The sequence below is a fragment of the Phalangium opilio genome, unplaced genomic scaffold (assembly GCF_054372755.1).
Source record: "Phalangium opilio isolate 3A_F unplaced genomic scaffold, DU_Popi_V2 ptg000011l_1, whole genome shotgun sequence".
Taxonomy (NCBI): domain Eukaryota; kingdom Metazoa; phylum Arthropoda; class Arachnida; order Opiliones; family Phalangiidae; genus Phalangium; species Phalangium opilio.
Window position 1 is genome coordinate 9,763,651 of NW_028324147.1, and position 13,556 is coordinate 9,777,206.

General features: G+C 42.6%; 68 non-coding genes across 68 annotated transcripts; all 68 read left to right on the forward strand.

Annotated features, from left to right (window-relative positions):
* The first annotated feature begins 304 nt into the window (after positions 1-304).
* Positions 305-379, forward strand: TRNAI-AAU (transfer RNA isoleucine (anticodon AAU)). The gene has a single exon. It is a non-coding gene; the product is annotated as a tRNA-Ile (tRNA).
* Positions 380-464: 85 nt separating this feature from the next.
* TRNAI-AAU (transfer RNA isoleucine (anticodon AAU)) lies at positions 465-538 on the forward strand. Its single transcript has one exon. It is a non-coding gene; the product is annotated as a tRNA-Ile (tRNA).
* Positions 539-781: 243 nt separating this feature from the next.
* Positions 782-855, forward strand: TRNAI-AAU (transfer RNA isoleucine (anticodon AAU)). Its single transcript has one exon. It is a non-coding gene; the product is annotated as a tRNA-Ile (tRNA).
* A 243-nt stretch (positions 856-1,098) lies between these two features.
* TRNAI-AAU (transfer RNA isoleucine (anticodon AAU)) lies at positions 1,099-1,172 on the forward strand. The gene has a single exon. It is a non-coding gene; the product is annotated as a tRNA-Ile (tRNA).
* An 83-nt stretch (positions 1,173-1,255) lies between these two features.
* Positions 1,256-1,329, forward strand: TRNAI-AAU (transfer RNA isoleucine (anticodon AAU)). Its single transcript has one exon. It is a non-coding gene; the product is annotated as a tRNA-Ile (tRNA).
* Positions 1,330-1,414: 85 nt separating this feature from the next.
* TRNAI-AAU (transfer RNA isoleucine (anticodon AAU)) lies at positions 1,415-1,488 on the forward strand. Its single transcript has one exon. It is a non-coding gene; the product is annotated as a tRNA-Ile (tRNA).
* Positions 1,489-1,573: 85 nt separating this feature from the next.
* On the forward strand, positions 1,574-1,647 carry TRNAI-AAU (transfer RNA isoleucine (anticodon AAU)). Its single transcript has one exon. It is a non-coding gene; the product is annotated as a tRNA-Ile (tRNA).
* An 85-nt stretch (positions 1,648-1,732) lies between these two features.
* TRNAI-AAU (transfer RNA isoleucine (anticodon AAU)) lies at positions 1,733-1,805 on the forward strand. Its single transcript has one exon. It is a non-coding gene; the product is annotated as a tRNA-Ile (tRNA).
* A 243-nt stretch (positions 1,806-2,048) lies between these two features.
* On the forward strand, positions 2,049-2,122 carry TRNAI-AAU (transfer RNA isoleucine (anticodon AAU)). Its single transcript has one exon. It is a non-coding gene; the product is annotated as a tRNA-Ile (tRNA).
* An 85-nt stretch (positions 2,123-2,207) lies between these two features.
* Positions 2,208-2,281, forward strand: TRNAI-AAU (transfer RNA isoleucine (anticodon AAU)). The gene has a single exon. It is a non-coding gene; the product is annotated as a tRNA-Ile (tRNA).
* Positions 2,282-2,364: 83 nt separating this feature from the next.
* TRNAI-AAU (transfer RNA isoleucine (anticodon AAU)) lies at positions 2,365-2,438 on the forward strand. The gene has a single exon. It is a non-coding gene; the product is annotated as a tRNA-Ile (tRNA).
* An 80-nt stretch (positions 2,439-2,518) lies between these two features.
* TRNAI-AAU (transfer RNA isoleucine (anticodon AAU)) lies at positions 2,519-2,592 on the forward strand. The gene has a single exon. It is a non-coding gene; the product is annotated as a tRNA-Ile (tRNA).
* An 85-nt stretch (positions 2,593-2,677) lies between these two features.
* TRNAI-AAU (transfer RNA isoleucine (anticodon AAU)) lies at positions 2,678-2,750 on the forward strand. The gene has a single exon. It is a non-coding gene; the product is annotated as a tRNA-Ile (tRNA).
* An 87-nt stretch (positions 2,751-2,837) lies between these two features.
* TRNAI-AAU (transfer RNA isoleucine (anticodon AAU)) lies at positions 2,838-2,911 on the forward strand. Its single transcript has one exon. It is a non-coding gene; the product is annotated as a tRNA-Ile (tRNA).
* Positions 2,912-3,154: 243 nt separating this feature from the next.
* Positions 3,155-3,228, forward strand: TRNAI-AAU (transfer RNA isoleucine (anticodon AAU)). The gene has a single exon. It is a non-coding gene; the product is annotated as a tRNA-Ile (tRNA).
* Positions 3,229-3,313: 85 nt separating this feature from the next.
* TRNAI-AAU (transfer RNA isoleucine (anticodon AAU)) lies at positions 3,314-3,387 on the forward strand. Its single transcript has one exon. It is a non-coding gene; the product is annotated as a tRNA-Ile (tRNA).
* Positions 3,388-3,631: 244 nt separating this feature from the next.
* TRNAI-AAU (transfer RNA isoleucine (anticodon AAU)) lies at positions 3,632-3,705 on the forward strand. The gene has a single exon. It is a non-coding gene; the product is annotated as a tRNA-Ile (tRNA).
* Positions 3,706-3,790: 85 nt separating this feature from the next.
* TRNAI-AAU (transfer RNA isoleucine (anticodon AAU)) lies at positions 3,791-3,864 on the forward strand. The gene has a single exon. It is a non-coding gene; the product is annotated as a tRNA-Ile (tRNA).
* An 85-nt stretch (positions 3,865-3,949) lies between these two features.
* TRNAI-AAU (transfer RNA isoleucine (anticodon AAU)) lies at positions 3,950-4,024 on the forward strand. The gene has a single exon. It is a non-coding gene; the product is annotated as a tRNA-Ile (tRNA).
* An 85-nt stretch (positions 4,025-4,109) lies between these two features.
* On the forward strand, positions 4,110-4,183 carry TRNAI-AAU (transfer RNA isoleucine (anticodon AAU)). The gene has a single exon. It is a non-coding gene; the product is annotated as a tRNA-Ile (tRNA).
* An 85-nt stretch (positions 4,184-4,268) lies between these two features.
* TRNAI-AAU (transfer RNA isoleucine (anticodon AAU)) lies at positions 4,269-4,342 on the forward strand. The gene has a single exon. It is a non-coding gene; the product is annotated as a tRNA-Ile (tRNA).
* Positions 4,343-4,427: 85 nt separating this feature from the next.
* Positions 4,428-4,501, forward strand: TRNAI-AAU (transfer RNA isoleucine (anticodon AAU)). Its single transcript has one exon. It is a non-coding gene; the product is annotated as a tRNA-Ile (tRNA).
* An 85-nt stretch (positions 4,502-4,586) lies between these two features.
* On the forward strand, positions 4,587-4,660 carry TRNAI-AAU (transfer RNA isoleucine (anticodon AAU)). The gene has a single exon. It is a non-coding gene; the product is annotated as a tRNA-Ile (tRNA).
* Positions 4,661-4,745: 85 nt separating this feature from the next.
* Positions 4,746-4,819, forward strand: TRNAI-AAU (transfer RNA isoleucine (anticodon AAU)). Its single transcript has one exon. It is a non-coding gene; the product is annotated as a tRNA-Ile (tRNA).
* An 85-nt stretch (positions 4,820-4,904) lies between these two features.
* TRNAI-AAU (transfer RNA isoleucine (anticodon AAU)) lies at positions 4,905-4,978 on the forward strand. The gene has a single exon. It is a non-coding gene; the product is annotated as a tRNA-Ile (tRNA).
* Positions 4,979-5,063: 85 nt separating this feature from the next.
* On the forward strand, positions 5,064-5,137 carry TRNAI-AAU (transfer RNA isoleucine (anticodon AAU)). The gene has a single exon. It is a non-coding gene; the product is annotated as a tRNA-Ile (tRNA).
* An 83-nt stretch (positions 5,138-5,220) lies between these two features.
* On the forward strand, positions 5,221-5,294 carry TRNAI-AAU (transfer RNA isoleucine (anticodon AAU)). Its single transcript has one exon. It is a non-coding gene; the product is annotated as a tRNA-Ile (tRNA).
* Positions 5,295-5,374: 80 nt separating this feature from the next.
* On the forward strand, positions 5,375-5,448 carry TRNAI-AAU (transfer RNA isoleucine (anticodon AAU)). The gene has a single exon. It is a non-coding gene; the product is annotated as a tRNA-Ile (tRNA).
* An 85-nt stretch (positions 5,449-5,533) lies between these two features.
* Positions 5,534-5,606, forward strand: TRNAI-AAU (transfer RNA isoleucine (anticodon AAU)). Its single transcript has one exon. It is a non-coding gene; the product is annotated as a tRNA-Ile (tRNA).
* An 86-nt stretch (positions 5,607-5,692) lies between these two features.
* TRNAI-AAU (transfer RNA isoleucine (anticodon AAU)) lies at positions 5,693-5,766 on the forward strand. Its single transcript has one exon. It is a non-coding gene; the product is annotated as a tRNA-Ile (tRNA).
* Positions 5,767-5,852: 86 nt separating this feature from the next.
* Positions 5,853-5,926, forward strand: TRNAI-AAU (transfer RNA isoleucine (anticodon AAU)). Its single transcript has one exon. It is a non-coding gene; the product is annotated as a tRNA-Ile (tRNA).
* Positions 5,927-6,169: 243 nt separating this feature from the next.
* Positions 6,170-6,243, forward strand: TRNAI-AAU (transfer RNA isoleucine (anticodon AAU)). Its single transcript has one exon. It is a non-coding gene; the product is annotated as a tRNA-Ile (tRNA).
* Positions 6,244-6,328: 85 nt separating this feature from the next.
* On the forward strand, positions 6,329-6,402 carry TRNAI-AAU (transfer RNA isoleucine (anticodon AAU)). Its single transcript has one exon. It is a non-coding gene; the product is annotated as a tRNA-Ile (tRNA).
* Positions 6,403-6,487: 85 nt separating this feature from the next.
* Positions 6,488-6,561, forward strand: TRNAI-AAU (transfer RNA isoleucine (anticodon AAU)). Its single transcript has one exon. It is a non-coding gene; the product is annotated as a tRNA-Ile (tRNA).
* Positions 6,562-6,805: 244 nt separating this feature from the next.
* TRNAI-AAU (transfer RNA isoleucine (anticodon AAU)) lies at positions 6,806-6,879 on the forward strand. Its single transcript has one exon. It is a non-coding gene; the product is annotated as a tRNA-Ile (tRNA).
* An 85-nt stretch (positions 6,880-6,964) lies between these two features.
* On the forward strand, positions 6,965-7,038 carry TRNAI-AAU (transfer RNA isoleucine (anticodon AAU)). Its single transcript has one exon. It is a non-coding gene; the product is annotated as a tRNA-Ile (tRNA).
* Positions 7,039-7,123: 85 nt separating this feature from the next.
* TRNAI-AAU (transfer RNA isoleucine (anticodon AAU)) lies at positions 7,124-7,198 on the forward strand. Its single transcript has one exon. It is a non-coding gene; the product is annotated as a tRNA-Ile (tRNA).
* An 85-nt stretch (positions 7,199-7,283) lies between these two features.
* On the forward strand, positions 7,284-7,357 carry TRNAI-AAU (transfer RNA isoleucine (anticodon AAU)). Its single transcript has one exon. It is a non-coding gene; the product is annotated as a tRNA-Ile (tRNA).
* An 85-nt stretch (positions 7,358-7,442) lies between these two features.
* Positions 7,443-7,516, forward strand: TRNAI-AAU (transfer RNA isoleucine (anticodon AAU)). Its single transcript has one exon. It is a non-coding gene; the product is annotated as a tRNA-Ile (tRNA).
* An 85-nt stretch (positions 7,517-7,601) lies between these two features.
* On the forward strand, positions 7,602-7,675 carry TRNAI-AAU (transfer RNA isoleucine (anticodon AAU)). Its single transcript has one exon. It is a non-coding gene; the product is annotated as a tRNA-Ile (tRNA).
* An 85-nt stretch (positions 7,676-7,760) lies between these two features.
* TRNAI-AAU (transfer RNA isoleucine (anticodon AAU)) lies at positions 7,761-7,834 on the forward strand. Its single transcript has one exon. It is a non-coding gene; the product is annotated as a tRNA-Ile (tRNA).
* Positions 7,835-7,919: 85 nt separating this feature from the next.
* Positions 7,920-7,993, forward strand: TRNAI-AAU (transfer RNA isoleucine (anticodon AAU)). Its single transcript has one exon. It is a non-coding gene; the product is annotated as a tRNA-Ile (tRNA).
* Positions 7,994-8,078: 85 nt separating this feature from the next.
* TRNAI-AAU (transfer RNA isoleucine (anticodon AAU)) lies at positions 8,079-8,152 on the forward strand. The gene has a single exon. It is a non-coding gene; the product is annotated as a tRNA-Ile (tRNA).
* An 85-nt stretch (positions 8,153-8,237) lies between these two features.
* TRNAI-AAU (transfer RNA isoleucine (anticodon AAU)) lies at positions 8,238-8,311 on the forward strand. The gene has a single exon. It is a non-coding gene; the product is annotated as a tRNA-Ile (tRNA).
* An 85-nt stretch (positions 8,312-8,396) lies between these two features.
* On the forward strand, positions 8,397-8,470 carry TRNAI-AAU (transfer RNA isoleucine (anticodon AAU)). Its single transcript has one exon. It is a non-coding gene; the product is annotated as a tRNA-Ile (tRNA).
* Positions 8,471-8,555: 85 nt separating this feature from the next.
* Positions 8,556-8,629, forward strand: TRNAI-AAU (transfer RNA isoleucine (anticodon AAU)). The gene has a single exon. It is a non-coding gene; the product is annotated as a tRNA-Ile (tRNA).
* A 403-nt stretch (positions 8,630-9,032) lies between these two features.
* TRNAI-AAU (transfer RNA isoleucine (anticodon AAU)) lies at positions 9,033-9,107 on the forward strand. The gene has a single exon. It is a non-coding gene; the product is annotated as a tRNA-Ile (tRNA).
* An 85-nt stretch (positions 9,108-9,192) lies between these two features.
* Positions 9,193-9,266, forward strand: TRNAI-AAU (transfer RNA isoleucine (anticodon AAU)). The gene has a single exon. It is a non-coding gene; the product is annotated as a tRNA-Ile (tRNA).
* An 85-nt stretch (positions 9,267-9,351) lies between these two features.
* TRNAI-AAU (transfer RNA isoleucine (anticodon AAU)) lies at positions 9,352-9,425 on the forward strand. Its single transcript has one exon. It is a non-coding gene; the product is annotated as a tRNA-Ile (tRNA).
* Positions 9,426-9,668: 243 nt separating this feature from the next.
* Positions 9,669-9,742, forward strand: TRNAI-AAU (transfer RNA isoleucine (anticodon AAU)). The gene has a single exon. It is a non-coding gene; the product is annotated as a tRNA-Ile (tRNA).
* Positions 9,743-9,985: 243 nt separating this feature from the next.
* On the forward strand, positions 9,986-10,059 carry TRNAI-AAU (transfer RNA isoleucine (anticodon AAU)). The gene has a single exon. It is a non-coding gene; the product is annotated as a tRNA-Ile (tRNA).
* An 85-nt stretch (positions 10,060-10,144) lies between these two features.
* On the forward strand, positions 10,145-10,217 carry TRNAI-AAU (transfer RNA isoleucine (anticodon AAU)). Its single transcript has one exon. It is a non-coding gene; the product is annotated as a tRNA-Ile (tRNA).
* An 85-nt stretch (positions 10,218-10,302) lies between these two features.
* Positions 10,303-10,376, forward strand: TRNAI-AAU (transfer RNA isoleucine (anticodon AAU)). Its single transcript has one exon. It is a non-coding gene; the product is annotated as a tRNA-Ile (tRNA).
* Positions 10,377-10,461: 85 nt separating this feature from the next.
* On the forward strand, positions 10,462-10,535 carry TRNAI-AAU (transfer RNA isoleucine (anticodon AAU)). Its single transcript has one exon. It is a non-coding gene; the product is annotated as a tRNA-Ile (tRNA).
* Positions 10,536-10,779: 244 nt separating this feature from the next.
* TRNAI-AAU (transfer RNA isoleucine (anticodon AAU)) lies at positions 10,780-10,853 on the forward strand. Its single transcript has one exon. It is a non-coding gene; the product is annotated as a tRNA-Ile (tRNA).
* Positions 10,854-10,938: 85 nt separating this feature from the next.
* On the forward strand, positions 10,939-11,012 carry TRNAI-AAU (transfer RNA isoleucine (anticodon AAU)). The gene has a single exon. It is a non-coding gene; the product is annotated as a tRNA-Ile (tRNA).
* Positions 11,013-11,097: 85 nt separating this feature from the next.
* On the forward strand, positions 11,098-11,171 carry TRNAI-AAU (transfer RNA isoleucine (anticodon AAU)). Its single transcript has one exon. It is a non-coding gene; the product is annotated as a tRNA-Ile (tRNA).
* An 85-nt stretch (positions 11,172-11,256) lies between these two features.
* TRNAI-AAU (transfer RNA isoleucine (anticodon AAU)) lies at positions 11,257-11,330 on the forward strand. The gene has a single exon. It is a non-coding gene; the product is annotated as a tRNA-Ile (tRNA).
* An 85-nt stretch (positions 11,331-11,415) lies between these two features.
* TRNAI-AAU (transfer RNA isoleucine (anticodon AAU)) lies at positions 11,416-11,489 on the forward strand. Its single transcript has one exon. It is a non-coding gene; the product is annotated as a tRNA-Ile (tRNA).
* Positions 11,490-11,574: 85 nt separating this feature from the next.
* On the forward strand, positions 11,575-11,648 carry TRNAI-AAU (transfer RNA isoleucine (anticodon AAU)). The gene has a single exon. It is a non-coding gene; the product is annotated as a tRNA-Ile (tRNA).
* Positions 11,649-11,733: 85 nt separating this feature from the next.
* TRNAI-AAU (transfer RNA isoleucine (anticodon AAU)) lies at positions 11,734-11,807 on the forward strand. The gene has a single exon. It is a non-coding gene; the product is annotated as a tRNA-Ile (tRNA).
* Positions 11,808-11,892: 85 nt separating this feature from the next.
* Positions 11,893-11,966, forward strand: TRNAI-AAU (transfer RNA isoleucine (anticodon AAU)). The gene has a single exon. It is a non-coding gene; the product is annotated as a tRNA-Ile (tRNA).
* An 85-nt stretch (positions 11,967-12,051) lies between these two features.
* Positions 12,052-12,125, forward strand: TRNAI-AAU (transfer RNA isoleucine (anticodon AAU)). Its single transcript has one exon. It is a non-coding gene; the product is annotated as a tRNA-Ile (tRNA).
* Positions 12,126-12,528: 403 nt separating this feature from the next.
* On the forward strand, positions 12,529-12,603 carry TRNAI-AAU (transfer RNA isoleucine (anticodon AAU)). Its single transcript has one exon. It is a non-coding gene; the product is annotated as a tRNA-Ile (tRNA).
* Positions 12,604-12,688: 85 nt separating this feature from the next.
* Positions 12,689-12,762, forward strand: TRNAI-AAU (transfer RNA isoleucine (anticodon AAU)). Its single transcript has one exon. It is a non-coding gene; the product is annotated as a tRNA-Ile (tRNA).
* An 85-nt stretch (positions 12,763-12,847) lies between these two features.
* Positions 12,848-12,921, forward strand: TRNAI-AAU (transfer RNA isoleucine (anticodon AAU)). Its single transcript has one exon. It is a non-coding gene; the product is annotated as a tRNA-Ile (tRNA).
* A 243-nt stretch (positions 12,922-13,164) lies between these two features.
* Positions 13,165-13,238, forward strand: TRNAI-AAU (transfer RNA isoleucine (anticodon AAU)). Its single transcript has one exon. It is a non-coding gene; the product is annotated as a tRNA-Ile (tRNA).
* A 243-nt stretch (positions 13,239-13,481) lies between these two features.
* On the forward strand, positions 13,482-13,555 carry TRNAI-AAU (transfer RNA isoleucine (anticodon AAU)). The gene has a single exon. It is a non-coding gene; the product is annotated as a tRNA-Ile (tRNA).
* Position 13,556: the final 1 nt, after the last annotated feature.

The following is a 13,556-nucleotide window of genomic DNA, read 5'->3' on the forward strand; positions in this document are numbered from 1 at the left end:
GTTGGCTAGAGCGTCGTGCTAATAACGCGAAGGGTTTGGATTCGATCCCCCCATGGGTAATAGGTACTGTTTTTTCTTTGGAAATCCGTAAAGTTTTGGCTTCATTTTAATATTTGTGATATCTTGGAAAGCGTGTTAAGAGTGTGGCCCAATAGCTCAGTTGGCTAGAGCGTCGTGCTAATAACGCGAAGGTCTTGGATTCGATCCCCCCATGGGCAATAGGTACTGTTTTCTCTTTGGAAATCCGTAAAGTTTTGGCTTCATTTTAATATATTTGATATCTTGGAAAGCGTATGAACTGTGTGGCCCATTAGCTCAGTTGGTTAGAGCGTCGTGCTAATAACGCGAAGGTCGTGGGTTCGATCCCCCCCATGGGCCATAGATACTGTTTTTTTCTTTGGAAATCCGTATGGTTTGGCTTCATTTTAATATATTTGATATCTTGGAAAGCGTATGAACTGTGTGGCCCCTTAGCTCAGTTGGTTAGAGCGTCGTGCTAATAACGCGAAGGTCGTGGGTTCGATCCCCCCATGGGCCATAGGTACTGTTTTTTCTTTGGAAATCCGTAAAGTTTTGGCTTCATTTTAATATATTTGATATCTCGGAAAGCATGTTAAGTGTGTGGCCCATTAGCTCAGTTGGTTAGAGCGTCGTTTAATGACGCGAAGGTCGTGGGTTCAATCCCCCCATGGGCCATAGGTACTGTTTTTTCTTTGGAAATCCGTAAAGTTTTGGCTTCATTCTAATATTTTCGATATCTTGGAAAGCGTGTTAAGAGTGTGGCCCAATAGCTCAGTTGGCTAGAGCGTCGTGCTAATAACGCGAAGGTCGTGGGTTCGATCCCCCCATAGGCCATAGATACTGTTTTTTCATTGGAAATCCGTATTGTTTTGGCTTCATTAAAATATATTATATATTTTGGAAAGCGTTACAATTGTGTGGCCCATTAGCTCAGTTGGCTAGAGCGTCGTGCTAATACGCGAAGGTCGTGGGTTCGATCCCCCCATGGGCCATAGATACTGTTTTTTCATTGGAAATCCGTATTGTTTTGGCTTCATTTTAATATATTTGATATCTTGGAAAGCGTATCAAGTGTGTGGCCCATTAGCTCAGTTGGTTAGAGCGTCGTGCTAATAACGTGAAGGTCGTGGGTTCGATCCCCCCATGGTTCATAGGTACTGTTTTTTCTTTGGAAATCCGTAAAGTTTTGGCTTCATTTTAATATATTTGATATCTTGGAAAGCGTATGAACTGTGGCCCATTAGCCCTGTTGGTTAGAGCGTCGTGCTAATAACGCGAAGATCGTGGGTTCGATCCCCCCATGGGCCATAGGTACTGTTTTTTCTTTGGAAATCCGTAAAGTTTTTGCTTCATTTTAATATATTTGATATCTTGGAAAGCGTATGAACTGTGTGGCCCATTAGCTTAGTTGGTTAGAGCGTCGTGCTAATAACGCGAAGGTCGTGGGTTCGATCTCCCTATGGGCCGTAGGTACTGTTTTTTCTTTGGAAATCCGTAAAGTTTTGGCTTCATTTTAATATATTTGATATCTTGGAAAGCGTATGAACTGTGTGGCCCATTAGCTCAGTTGGTTAGAGCGTCGTGCTAATAACGCGAAGGTCGTGGGTTCGATCCCCCCATGGGCCATATCTACTGTTTTTTCTTTGGAAATACGTAAAGTTTTGGCTTCATTTTAATATTTTTGATATCTTAAAAAGCGTATGAACTAAGTGGCCCATTAGCTCAGTTGGTTAGAGCGTCGTGCTAATAACGCGAAGGTCGTGGGTTCGATCCCCCATGGGCCATAGGTACTGTTTTTTCTTTGGAAATCCGTATAGTTTTGGCTTCATTCTAATATTTTCGATATCTTGGAAAGCGTGCTAAGAGTGTGGCCCAATAGCTCTGTTGGCTAGAGCGTCGTGCTAATACGCGAAGGTCGTGGGTTCGATCCCCCCATGGGCCATAGATACTGTTTTTTCATTGGAAATCCTTATTGTTTTGGCTTCATTAAAATATATTTGATATCTTGGAAAGCGTTACAATTGTGTGTTCCATTAGCTCAGTTGGTTAGAGCGTCGTGCTAATAACGCGAAGGTCGTGGGTTCGATCCCCCCATGGGCCATAGATACTGTTTTTTCTTTGGAAATCCGTAAAGTTTTGGCTTCATTTTATTATATTTGATATCTTGGGAAGCGTATCAAGTGTGTGGCCCATTAGCTCAGTTGGTTAGAGCGTCGTGCTAATAACGCGAAGGTCGTGGGTTCGATCCCCCCATGGTTCATAGGTACTGTTTTTTCTTTGGAAATCCGTAAAGTTTTGGCTTCATTTTAATATATTTGATATCTTGGAAAGCGTATGAACTGTGGCCCATTAGCCCAGTTGGTTAGAGCGTCGTGCTAATAACGCGAGGATCGTGGGTTCGATCCCCCCATGGGCCATAGGTACTGTTTTTTCTTTTTAAATCCGTAAAGTTTTTGCTTCATTTTAATATATTTGATATCTTGGAAAGCGTATGAACGGTCCATTAGCTCAGTTGGTTAGAGCGTCGTGCTAATAACGCGAAGGTCGTGGGTTCGATCCCCCCACGGGCCATAGGTACTGATTTTTCTTTGGAAATCCGTAAAGTTTTGGCTTCATTTTAATATATTTGATGTCTTGGAAAGCATATGAACTGTGTGGCCCATTAGCTCAGTTGGTTAGAGCGTCGTGCTAATAACGCGAAGGTCGTGGGTTCGATCCCCCATGGGCCATAGGTACTGTTTTTTTTTTTGGAAATCCGTATTGTTTTGGCTTAATTTTAATATATTTGATATCTTGGAAAATCAAAATAAGTGTGTGGCCCATTAGCTCAGTTGGTTAGAGCGTTGTGCTAATTACGCGAAGGTCGTGGGTTCAATCCCCCCATGGGTCATAGGTACTGTTTTTTCTTTGGAAATCCGTAAAGTTTTGGCTTCATTTTAATATTTTCGATATCTTGGAAAGTGTGTTAAGAGTGTGGCCCAATAGCTCAGTTGGCTAGAGCGTCGTGCTAATAACTCGAAGGTCGTGGGATCGATCCCCCACGGGCCATAGGTACTGATTTTTCTTTGGAAATCCGTAAAGTTTTGGCTTCATTTTAATATATTTGATATCTTGGAAAGCGTATGAACTGTGTGGCCCATTAGCCCAGTTGGTTAGAGCGTCGTGCTAATAACGCGAAGATCGTGGGTTCGATCCCCCCATGGGCCATAGGTGCTGTTTTTTCTTTGGAAATCCGTAAAGTTTTGGCTTCATTTTAATATATTTGATATCTTGGAAAGCATGTTAAGTGTGTGGCCCATTAGCTCAGTTGGTTAGAGCGTCGTGCTAATTACGCGAAGGTCGTGGGTTCAATCCCCCCATGGGTCATAGGTACTGTTTTTTCTTTGGAAATCCGTAAAGTTTTGGCTTCATTTTAATATTTTCGATATCTTGGAAAGTGTGTTAAGAGTTAGGCCCAATAGCTCAGTTGGCTAGAGCGTCGTGCTAATAACGCGAAGGTCTTGGATTCGATCCCCCCATGTGCAGTAGGTACTGTTTTTTCTTTGGAAATCCGTAAAGTTTTGGCTTCATTTTAATATATTTGATATCTTGGAAAGCGTATGAACTGTGTGGCCCATTAGCTCAGTTCGTTAGAGCGTCGTGCTAATAACGCGAAGGTCGTGGGTTCGATCCCCCCATGGGCCATAGGTACTGTTTTTTCTTTGGAAATCCGTAAAATTTTGGCTTCATTTTAATATATTTGATATCTTGGAAAGCGTAAGAGCTGTGTGGCCCATTAGCTCAGTTGGTTAGAGCGTCGTGCTAATAACGCGAAGGTCGTGGGTTCGATCCCCCTATGGGCCATAGATACTGTTTTTTCTTTGGAAATCCGTAAAGTTTTGGCTTCATTTTAATATATTTGATATCTTGGAAAGCGTATGAACTGTGTGGCCCATTAGCCCAGTTGGTTAGAGCGTCGTGCTAATAACGCGAAGATCGTGGGTTCGATCCCCCCCATGGGCCATAGGTAATGTTTTTTCTTTGGAAATCCGTAAAGTTTTTGCTTCATTTTAATATATTTGATATCTTGGAAAGCGTATGAACTGTGTGGCCCATTAGCCCAGTTGGTTAGAGCGTCGTGCTAATAACGCGAAGATCGTGGGTTCGATCCCCCCATGGGCCATAGGTACTGTTTTTTCTTTGGAAATCCGTAAAGTTTTTGCTTCATTTTAATATATTTGATATCTTGGAAAGCGTATGAACTGTGTGGCCCATTAGCTAAGTTGGTTAGAGCGTCGTGCTAATAACGCGAAGGTCGTGGGTTCGATCCCCCCACGGGCCATAGGTACTGATTTTTCTTTGGAAATCCGTAAAGTTTTGGCTTCATTTTAATATATTTGATATCTTGGAAAGCGTATGAACTGTGTGGCCCATTAGCTCAGTTGGTTAGAGCGTCGTGCTAATAACGCGAAGGTCGTTTGTTCGATCCCCCCATGGGCCATAGATACTGTTTTTTCTTTGGAAATCCGTATTGTTTTGGCTTCATTTAAATATATTTGATATCTTGGAAAGCGTTGCAATTTTGTTGCCTATTAGCTCAGTTGGTTAGAGCGTCGTGCTAATAACGCGAAGGTCGTGGGTTCAATCCCCCCATGGGCCATAGGTACTGTTTTTTCTTTGGAAATCCGTAAAGTTTTGGCTTCATTTTAATATTTTCGATATCTTGGAAAGCGTGTTAAGAGTGTGGCCCATTAGCTCAGTTGGTTAGAGCGTCGTGCTAATAACGCAAAGGTCGTGGGTTCGATCCCCTCATGGGCCATAGGTACTGTTTTTTCTTTGGAAATCCGTAAAGTTTTGGCTTCATTTTAATATATTTGATATCTTGGAAAGCGTATGAACTGTGTGGCCCATTAGCCCAGTTGGTTAGAGCGTCGTGCTAATAACGCGAAGACCGTGGGTTCGATCCCCCCATGGGCCATAGGTACTGTTTTTTCTTTGGAAATCCGTAAAGTTTTTGCTTCATTTTAATATATTTGATATCTTGGAAAGCGTATGAACTGTGTGGCCCATTAGCTCAGTTGGTTAGAGCGTCGTGCTAATAACGCGAAGGTCGTGGGTTCGATCCCCACATGGTTCATAGGTACTGTTTTTTCTTTGGAAATCCGTAAAGTTTTGGCTTCATTTTAATATATTTGATATCTTGGAAAGCGTATGAACTGTGGCCCATTAGCCCAGTTGGTTAGAGCGTCGTGCTAATAACGCGAGGATCGTGGGTTCGATCCCCCCATGGGCCATAGGTACTGTTTTTTCTTTTTAAATCCGTAAAGTTTTTGCTTCATTTTAATATATTTGATATCTTGGAAAGCGTATGAACGGTCCATTAGCTCAGTTGGTTAGAGCGTCGTGCTAATAACGCGAAGGTCGTGGGTTCGATCCCCCCACGGGCCATAGGTACTGATTTTTCTTTGGAAATCCGTAAAGTTTTGGCTTCATTTTAATATATTTGATGTCTTGGAAAGCATATGAACTGTGTGGCCCATTAGCTCAGTTGGTTAGAGCGTCGTGCTAATAACGCGAAGGTCGTGGGTTCGATCCCCCATGGGCCATAGGTACTGTTTTTTTTTTTGGAAATCCGTATTGTTTTGGCTTAATTTTAATATATTTGATATCTTGGAAAGCGTATGAACTGTGTGGCCCATTAGCTCAGTTGGTTAGAGCGTAGTGGTAATAACGCGAAGGTCGTGGGTTCGATCCCCTCATGGGCCATAGGTAGTGTTTTTTCTTTGGAAATCCGTAAAGTTTTGGCTTCATTTTAATATATTTGATATCTTGGAAAATCAAAATAAGTGTGTGGCCCATTAGCTCAGTTGGTTAGAGCGTTGTGCTAATTACGCGAAGGTCGTGGGTTCAATCCCCCCATGGGTCATAGGTACTGTTTTTTCTTTGGAAATCCGTAAAGTTTTGGCTTCATTTTAATATTTTCGATATCTTGGAAAGTGTGTTAAGAGTGTGGCCCAATAGCTCAGTTGGCTAGAGCGTCGTGCTAATAACTCGAAGGTCGTGGGATCGATCCCCCACGGGCCATAGGTACTGATTTTTCTTTGGAAATCCGTAAAGTTTTGGCTTCATTTTAATATATTTGATATCTTGGAAAGCGTATGAACTGTGTGGCCCATTAGCTCAGTTGGTTAGAGCGTCGTGCTAATAACGCGAAGGTCGTGGGTTCGATCCCCTCATGGGCCATAGGTACTGTTTTTTCTTTGGAAATCCGTAAAGTTTTGGCTTCATTTTAATATATTTGATATCTTGGAAAGCGTATGAACTGTGTGGCCCATTAGCCCAGTTGGTTAGAGCGTCGTGCTAATAACGCGAAGATCGTGGGTTCGATCCCCCCATGGGCCATAGGTGCTGTTTTTTCTTTGGAAATCCGTAAAGTTTTGGCTTCATTTTAATATATTTGATATCTTGGAAAGCATGTTAAGTGTGTGGCCCATTAGCTCAGTTGGTTAGAGCGTCGTGCTAATTACGCGAAGGTCGTGGGTTCAATCCCCCCATGGGTCATAGGTACTGTTTTTTCTTTGGAAATCCGTAAAGTTTTGGCTTCATTTTAATATTTTCGATATCTTGGAAAGTGTGTTAAGAGTTAGGCCCAATAGCTCAGTTGGCTAGAGCGTCGTGCTAATAACGCGAAGGTCTTGGATTCGATCCCCCCATGTGCAGTAGGTACTGTTTTTTCTTTGGAAATCCGTAAAGTTTTGGCTTCATTTTAATATATTTGATATCTTGGAAAGCGTATGAACTGTGTGGCCCATTAGCTCAGTTCGTTAGAGCGTCGTGCTAATAACGCGAAGGTCGTGGGTTCGATCCCCCCATGGGCCATAGGTACTGTTTTTTCTTTGGAAATCCGTAAAATTTTGGCTTCATTTTAATATATTTGATATCTTGGAAAGCGTAAGAGCTGTGTGGCCCATTAGCTCAGTTGGTTAGAGCGTCGTGCTAATAACGCGAAGGTCGTGGGTTCGATCCCCCTATGGGCCATAGATACTGTTTTTTCTTTGGAAATCCGTAAAGTTTTGGCTTCATTTTAATATATTTGATATCTTGGAAAGCGTATGAACTGTGTGGCCCATTAGCCCAGTTGGTTAGAGCGTCGTGCTAATAACGCGAAGATCGTGGGTTCGATCCCCCCCATGGGCCATAGGTAATGTTTTTTCTTTGGAAATCCGTAAAGTTTTTGCTTCATTTTAATATATTTGATATCTTGGAAAGCGTATGAACTGTGTGGCCCATTAGCCCAGTTGGTTAGAGCGTCGTGCTAATAACGCGAAGATCGTGGGTTCGATCCCCCCATGGGCCATAGGTACTGTTTTTTCTTTGGAAATCCGTAAAGTTTTTGCTTCATTTTAATATATTTGATATCTTGGAAAGCGTATGAACTGTGTGGCCCATTAGCTAAGTTGGTTAGAGCGTCGTGCTAATAACGCGAAGGTCGTGGGTTCGATCCCCCCACGGGCCATAGGTACTGATTTTTCTTTGGAAATCCGTAAAGTTTTGGCTTCATTTTAATATATTTGATATCTTGGAAAGCGTATGAACTGTGTGGCCCATTAGCTCAGTTGGTTAGAGCGTCGTGCTAATAACGCGAAGGTCGTTTGTTCGATCCCCCCATGGGCCATAGATACTGTTTTTTCTTTGGAAATCCGTATTGTTTTGGCTTCATTTAAATATATTTGATATCTTGGAAAGCGTTGCAATTTTGTTGCCTATTAGCTCAGTTGGTTAGAGCGTCGTGCTAATAACGCGAAGGTCGTGGGTTCAATCCCCCCATGGGCCATAGGTACTGTTTTTTCTTTGGAAATCCGTAAAGTTTTGGCTTCATTTTAATATTTTCGATATCTTGGAAAGCGTGTTAAGAGTGTGGCCCATTAGCTCAGTTGGTTAGAGCGTCGTGCTAATAACGCAAAGGTCGTAGGTTCGATCCCCTCATGGGCCATAGGTACTGTTTTTTCTTTGGAAATCCGTAAAGTTTTGGCTTCATTTTAATATATTTGATATCTTGGAAAGCGAATGAACTGTGTGGCCCATTAGCCCAGTTGGTTAGAGCGTCGTGCTAATAACGCGAAGACCGTGGGTTCGATCCCCCCATGGGCCATAGGTACTGTTTTTTCTTTGGAAATCCGTAAAGTTTTTGCTTCATTTTAATATATTTGATATCTTGGAAAGCGTATGAACTGTGTGGCCCATTAGCTCAGTTGGTTAGAGCGTCGTGCTAATAACGCGAAGGTCGTGGATTCGATCCCCCCACGGGCCATAGGTTCTGAATTATCTTTGGAAATCCGCAAAGTTTTGGCTTCATTTTAGTATATTTGATATCTTGGAAAGCATATGAACTGTGTCGCCCATTAGCTCAGTTGGTTAGAGCGTCGTGCTAATAACGCGAAGGTCGTGGGTTCGATCCCCCCGTGGGCCATAGATACTGTTTTTTCTTTGGAAATCCGTATTGTTTTGGCTTCATTTAAATATATTTGATATCTTGGAAAGCGTTACAATTGTGTTGCCCATTAGCTCAGTTGGTTAGAGCGTCGTGCTAATAACGCGAAGGTCGTGGGTTCAATCCCCCCATGGGCCATAGGTGCTGTTTTTTCTTTGGAAATCCGTAAAGTTTTGGCTTCATTTTAATATTTTCGATATCTTGGAAAGCGTGTTAATAGTGTGGCCCAATAGCTCTGTTGGCTAGAGCGTCGTGCAAATAACGCGAAGGTCTTGGATTCGATCCCCCCATGGGCAATAGGTACTGTTTTTTCTTTGGAAATCCGTAAAGTTTTGGCTTCATTTTAATATTTGTGATATCTTGGAAAGCGTGTTAAGAGTGTGGCCCAATAGCTCAGTTGGCTAGAGCGTCGTGCTAATAACGCGAAGGTCTTGGATTCGATCCCCCCATGGGCAATAGGTACTGTTTTCTCTTTGGAAATCCGTAAAGTTTTGGCTTCATTTTAATATATTTGATATCTTGGAAAGCGTGTGAACTGTGTGGCCCATTAGCTCAGTTGGTTAGAGCGTCGTGCTAATAACGCGAAGGTCGTGGGTTCGATCCCCCCCATGGGCCATAGATACTGTTTTTTTCTTTGGAAATCCGTATGGTTTGGCTTCATTTAAATATATTTGATATCTTGGAAAGCGTATGAACTGTGTGGCCTATTAGCTTAGTTGGTTAGGTCGTCGTGCTAATAACGCGAAGGTCGTGGGTTCGATCCCCCCACGGGCCATAGGTACTGATTTTTCTTTGGAAATCCGTAAAGTTTTGGCATCATTTTAATATATTTGATATCTTGGAAAGCGTATGAACTGTGTGGCCCCTTAGCTCAGTTGGTTAGAGCGTCGTGCTAATAACGCGAAGGTCGTGGGTTCGATCCCCCCATGGGCCATAGGTACTGTTTTTTCTTTGGAAATCCGTAAAGTTTTGGCTTCATTTTAATATATTTGATATCTCGGAAAGCATGTTAAGTGTGTGGCCCATTAGCTCAGTTGGTTAGAGCGTCGTTTAATGACGCGAAGGTCGTGGGTTCAATCCCCCCATGGGCCATAGGTACTGTTTTTTCTTTGGAAATCCGTAAAGTTTTGGCTTCATTCTAATATTTTCGATATCTTGGAAAGCGTGTTATGAGTGCGGCCCAATAGCTCAGTTGGCTAGAGCGTCGTGCTAATAACGCGAAGGTCGTGGGTTCGATCCCCCCATAGGCTATAGATACTGTTTTTTCATTGGAAATCCGTATTGTTTTGGCTTCATTAAAATATATTATATATTTTGGAAAGCGTTACAATTGTGTTGCCCATTAGCTCAGTTGGCTAGAGCGTCGTGCTAATACGCGAAGGTCGTGGGTTCGATCCCCCCATGGGCCATAGATACTGTTTTTTCATTGGAAATCCGTATTGTTTTGGCTTCATTTTAATATATTTGATATCTTGGAAAGCGTATGAACTGTGTGGCCCATTAGCTCAGTTGGTTAGAGCGTCGTGCTAATAACGCAAAGGTCGTGGGTTCGATCCCCTCATGGGCCATAGGTACTGTTTTTTCTTTGGAAATCCGTAAAGTTTTGGCTTCATTTTAATATATTTGATATCTTGGAAAGCGTATGAACTGTGTGGCCCATTAGCCCAGTTGGTTAGAGCGTCGTGCTAATAACGCGAAGACCGTGGGTTCGATCCCCCATGGGCCATAGGTACTGTTTTTTCTTTGGAAATCCGTAAAGTTTTTGCTTCATTTTAATATATTTGATATCTTGGAAAGCGTATGAACTGTGTGGCCCATTAGCTCAGTTGGTTAGAGCGTCGTGCTAATAACGCGAAGATCGTGGGTTCGATCCCCCCATGGGCCATAGGTGCTGTTTTTTCTTTGGAAATCCGTAAAGTTTTGGCTTCATTTTAATATATTTGATATCTTGGAAAGCATGTTAAGTGTGTGGCCCATTAGCTCAGTTGGTTAGAGCGTCGTGCTAATTACGCGAAGGTCGTGGGTTCAATCCCCCCATGGGTCATAGGTACTGTTTTTTCTTTGGAAATCCGTAAAGTTTTGGCTTCATTTTAATATTTTCGATATCTTGGAAAGTGTGTTAAGAGTTAGGCCCAATAGCTCAGTTGGCTAGAGCGTCGTGCTAATAACGCGAAGGTCTTGGATTCGATCCCCCCATGTGCAGTAGGTACTGTTTTTTCTTTGGAAATCCGTAAAGTTTTGGCTTCATTTTAATATATTTGATATCTTGGAAAGCGTATGAACTGTGTGGCCCATTAGCCCAGTTGGTTAGAGCGTCGTGCTAATAACGCGAAGATCGTGGGTTCGATCCCCCCATGGGCCATAGGTAATGTTTTTTCTTTGGAAATCCGTAAAGTTTTTGCTTCATTTTAATATATTTGATATCTTGGAAAGCGTATGAACTGTGTGGCCCATTAGCCCAGTTGGTTAGAGCGTCGTGCTAATAACGCGAAGATCGTGGGTTCGATCCCCCCATGGGCCATAGGTACTGTTTTTTCTTTGGAAATCCGTAAAGTTTTTGCTTCATTTTAATATATTTGATATCTTGGAAAGCGTATGAACTGTGTGGCCCATTAGCTAAGTTGGTTAGAGCGTCGTGCTAATAACGCGAAGGTCGTGGGTTCGATCCCCCCACGGGCCATAGGTACTGATTTTTCTTTGGAAATCCGTAAAGTTTTGGCTTCATTTTAATATATTTGATATCTTGGAAAGCGTATGAACTGTGTGGCCCATTAGCTCAGTTGGTTAGAGCGTCGTGCTAATAACGCGAAGGTCGTTTGTTCGATCCCCCCATGGGCCATAGATACTGTTTTTTCTTTGGAAATCCGTATTGTTTTGGCTTCATTTAAATATATTTGATATCTTGGAAAGCGTTGCAATTTTGTTGCCTATTAGCTCAGTTGGTTAGAGCGTCGTGCTAATAACGCGAAGGTCGTGGGTTCAATCCCCCCATGGGCCATAGGTACTGTTTTTTCTTTGGAAATCCGTAAAGTTTTGGCTTCATTTTAATATTTTCGATATCTTGGAAAGCGTGTTAAGAGTGTGGCCCATTAGCTCAGTTGGTTAGAGCGTCGTGCTAATAACGCAAAGGTCGTGGGTTCGATCCCCTCATGGGCCATAGGTACTGTTTTTTCTTTGGAAATCCGTAAAGTTTTTGCTTCATTTTAATATATTTGATATCTTGGAAAGCGTATGAACTGTGTGGCCCATTAGCTCAGTTGGTTAGAGCGTCGTGCTAATAACGCGAAGGTCGTGGGTTCGATCCCCCCACGGGCCATAGGTTCTGAATTATCTTTGGAAATCCGCAAAGTTTTGGCTTCATTTTAATATATTTGATATCTTGGAAAGCATATGAACTGTGTCGCCCATTAGCTCAGTTGGTTAGAGCGTCGTGCTAATAACGCGAAGGTCGTGGGTTCGATCCCCCCGTGGGCCATAGATACTGTTTTTTCTTTGGAAATCCGTATTGTTTTGGCTTCATTTAAATATATTTGATATCTTGGAAAGCGTTACAATTGTGTTGCCCATTAGCTCAGTTGGTTAGAGCGTCGTGCTAATAACGCGAAGGTCGTGGGTTCAATCCCCCCATGGGCCATAGGTGCTGTTTTTTCTTTGGAAATCCGTAAAGTTTTGGCTTCATTTTAATATTTTCGATATCTTGGAAAGCGTGTTAATAGTGTGGCCCAATAGCTCTGTTGGCTAGAGCGTCGTGCAAATAACGCGAAGGTCTTGGATTCGATCCCCCCATGGGCAATAGGTACTGTTTTTTCTTTGGAAATCCGTAAAGTTTTGGCTTCATTTTAATATTTGTGATATCTTGGAAAGCGTGTTAAGAGTGTGGCCCAATAGCTCAGTTGGCTAGAGCGTCGTGCTAATAACGCGAAGGTCTTGGATTCGATCCCCCCATGGGCAATAGGTACTGTTTTCTCTTTGGAAATCCGTAAAGTTTTGGCTTCATTTTAATATATTTGATATCTTGGAAAGCGTATGAACTGTGTGGCCCATTAGCTCAGTTGGTTAGAGCGTCGTGCTAATAACGCGAAGGTCGTGGGTTCGATCCCCCCCATGGGCCATAGATACTGTTTTTTTCTTTGGAAATCCGTATGGTTTGGCTTCATTTAAATATATTTGATATCTTGGAAAGCGTATGAACTGTGTGGCCCATTAGCTTAGTTGGTTAGGTCGTCGTGCTAATAACGCGAAGGTCGTGGGTTCGATCCCCCCACGGGCCATAGGTACTGATTTTTCTTTGGAAATCCGTAAAGTTTTGGCATCATTTTAATATATTTGATATCTTGGAAAGCGTATGAACTGTGTGGCCCCTTAGCTCAGTTGGTTAGAGCGTCGTGCTAATAACGCGAAGGTCGTGGGTTCGATCCCCCCATGGGCCATAGGTACTGTTTTTTCTTTGGAAATCCGTAAAGTTTTGGCTTCATTTTAATATATTTGATATCTCGGAAAGCATGTTAAGTGTGTGGCCCATTAGCTCAGTTGGTTAGAGCGTCGTTTAATGACGCGAAGGTCGTGGGTTCAATCCCCCCATGGGCCATAGGTACTGTTTTTTCTTTGGAAATCCGTAAAGTTTTGGCTTCATTCTAATATTTTCGATATCTTGGAAAGCGTGTTATGAGTGTGGCCCAATAGCTCAGTTGGCTAGAGCGTCGTGCTAATAACGCGAAGGTCGTGGGTTCGATCCCCCCATAGGCTATAGATACTGTTTTTTCATTGGAAATCCGTATTGTTTTGGCTTCATTAAAATATATTATATATTTTGGAAAGCGTTACAATTGTGTGGCCCATTAGCTCAGTTGGCTAGAGCGTCGTGCTAATACGCGAAGGTCGTGGGTTCGATCCCCCCATGGGCCATAGATACTGTTTTTTCATTGGAAATCCGTATTGTTTTGGCTTCATTTTAATATATTTGATATCTTGGAAAGCGTATGAACTGTGTGGCCCATTAGCTCAGTTGGTTAGAGCGTCGTGCTAATAGCGCAAAGGTCGTGGGTTCGATCCCCTCATGGGCCAT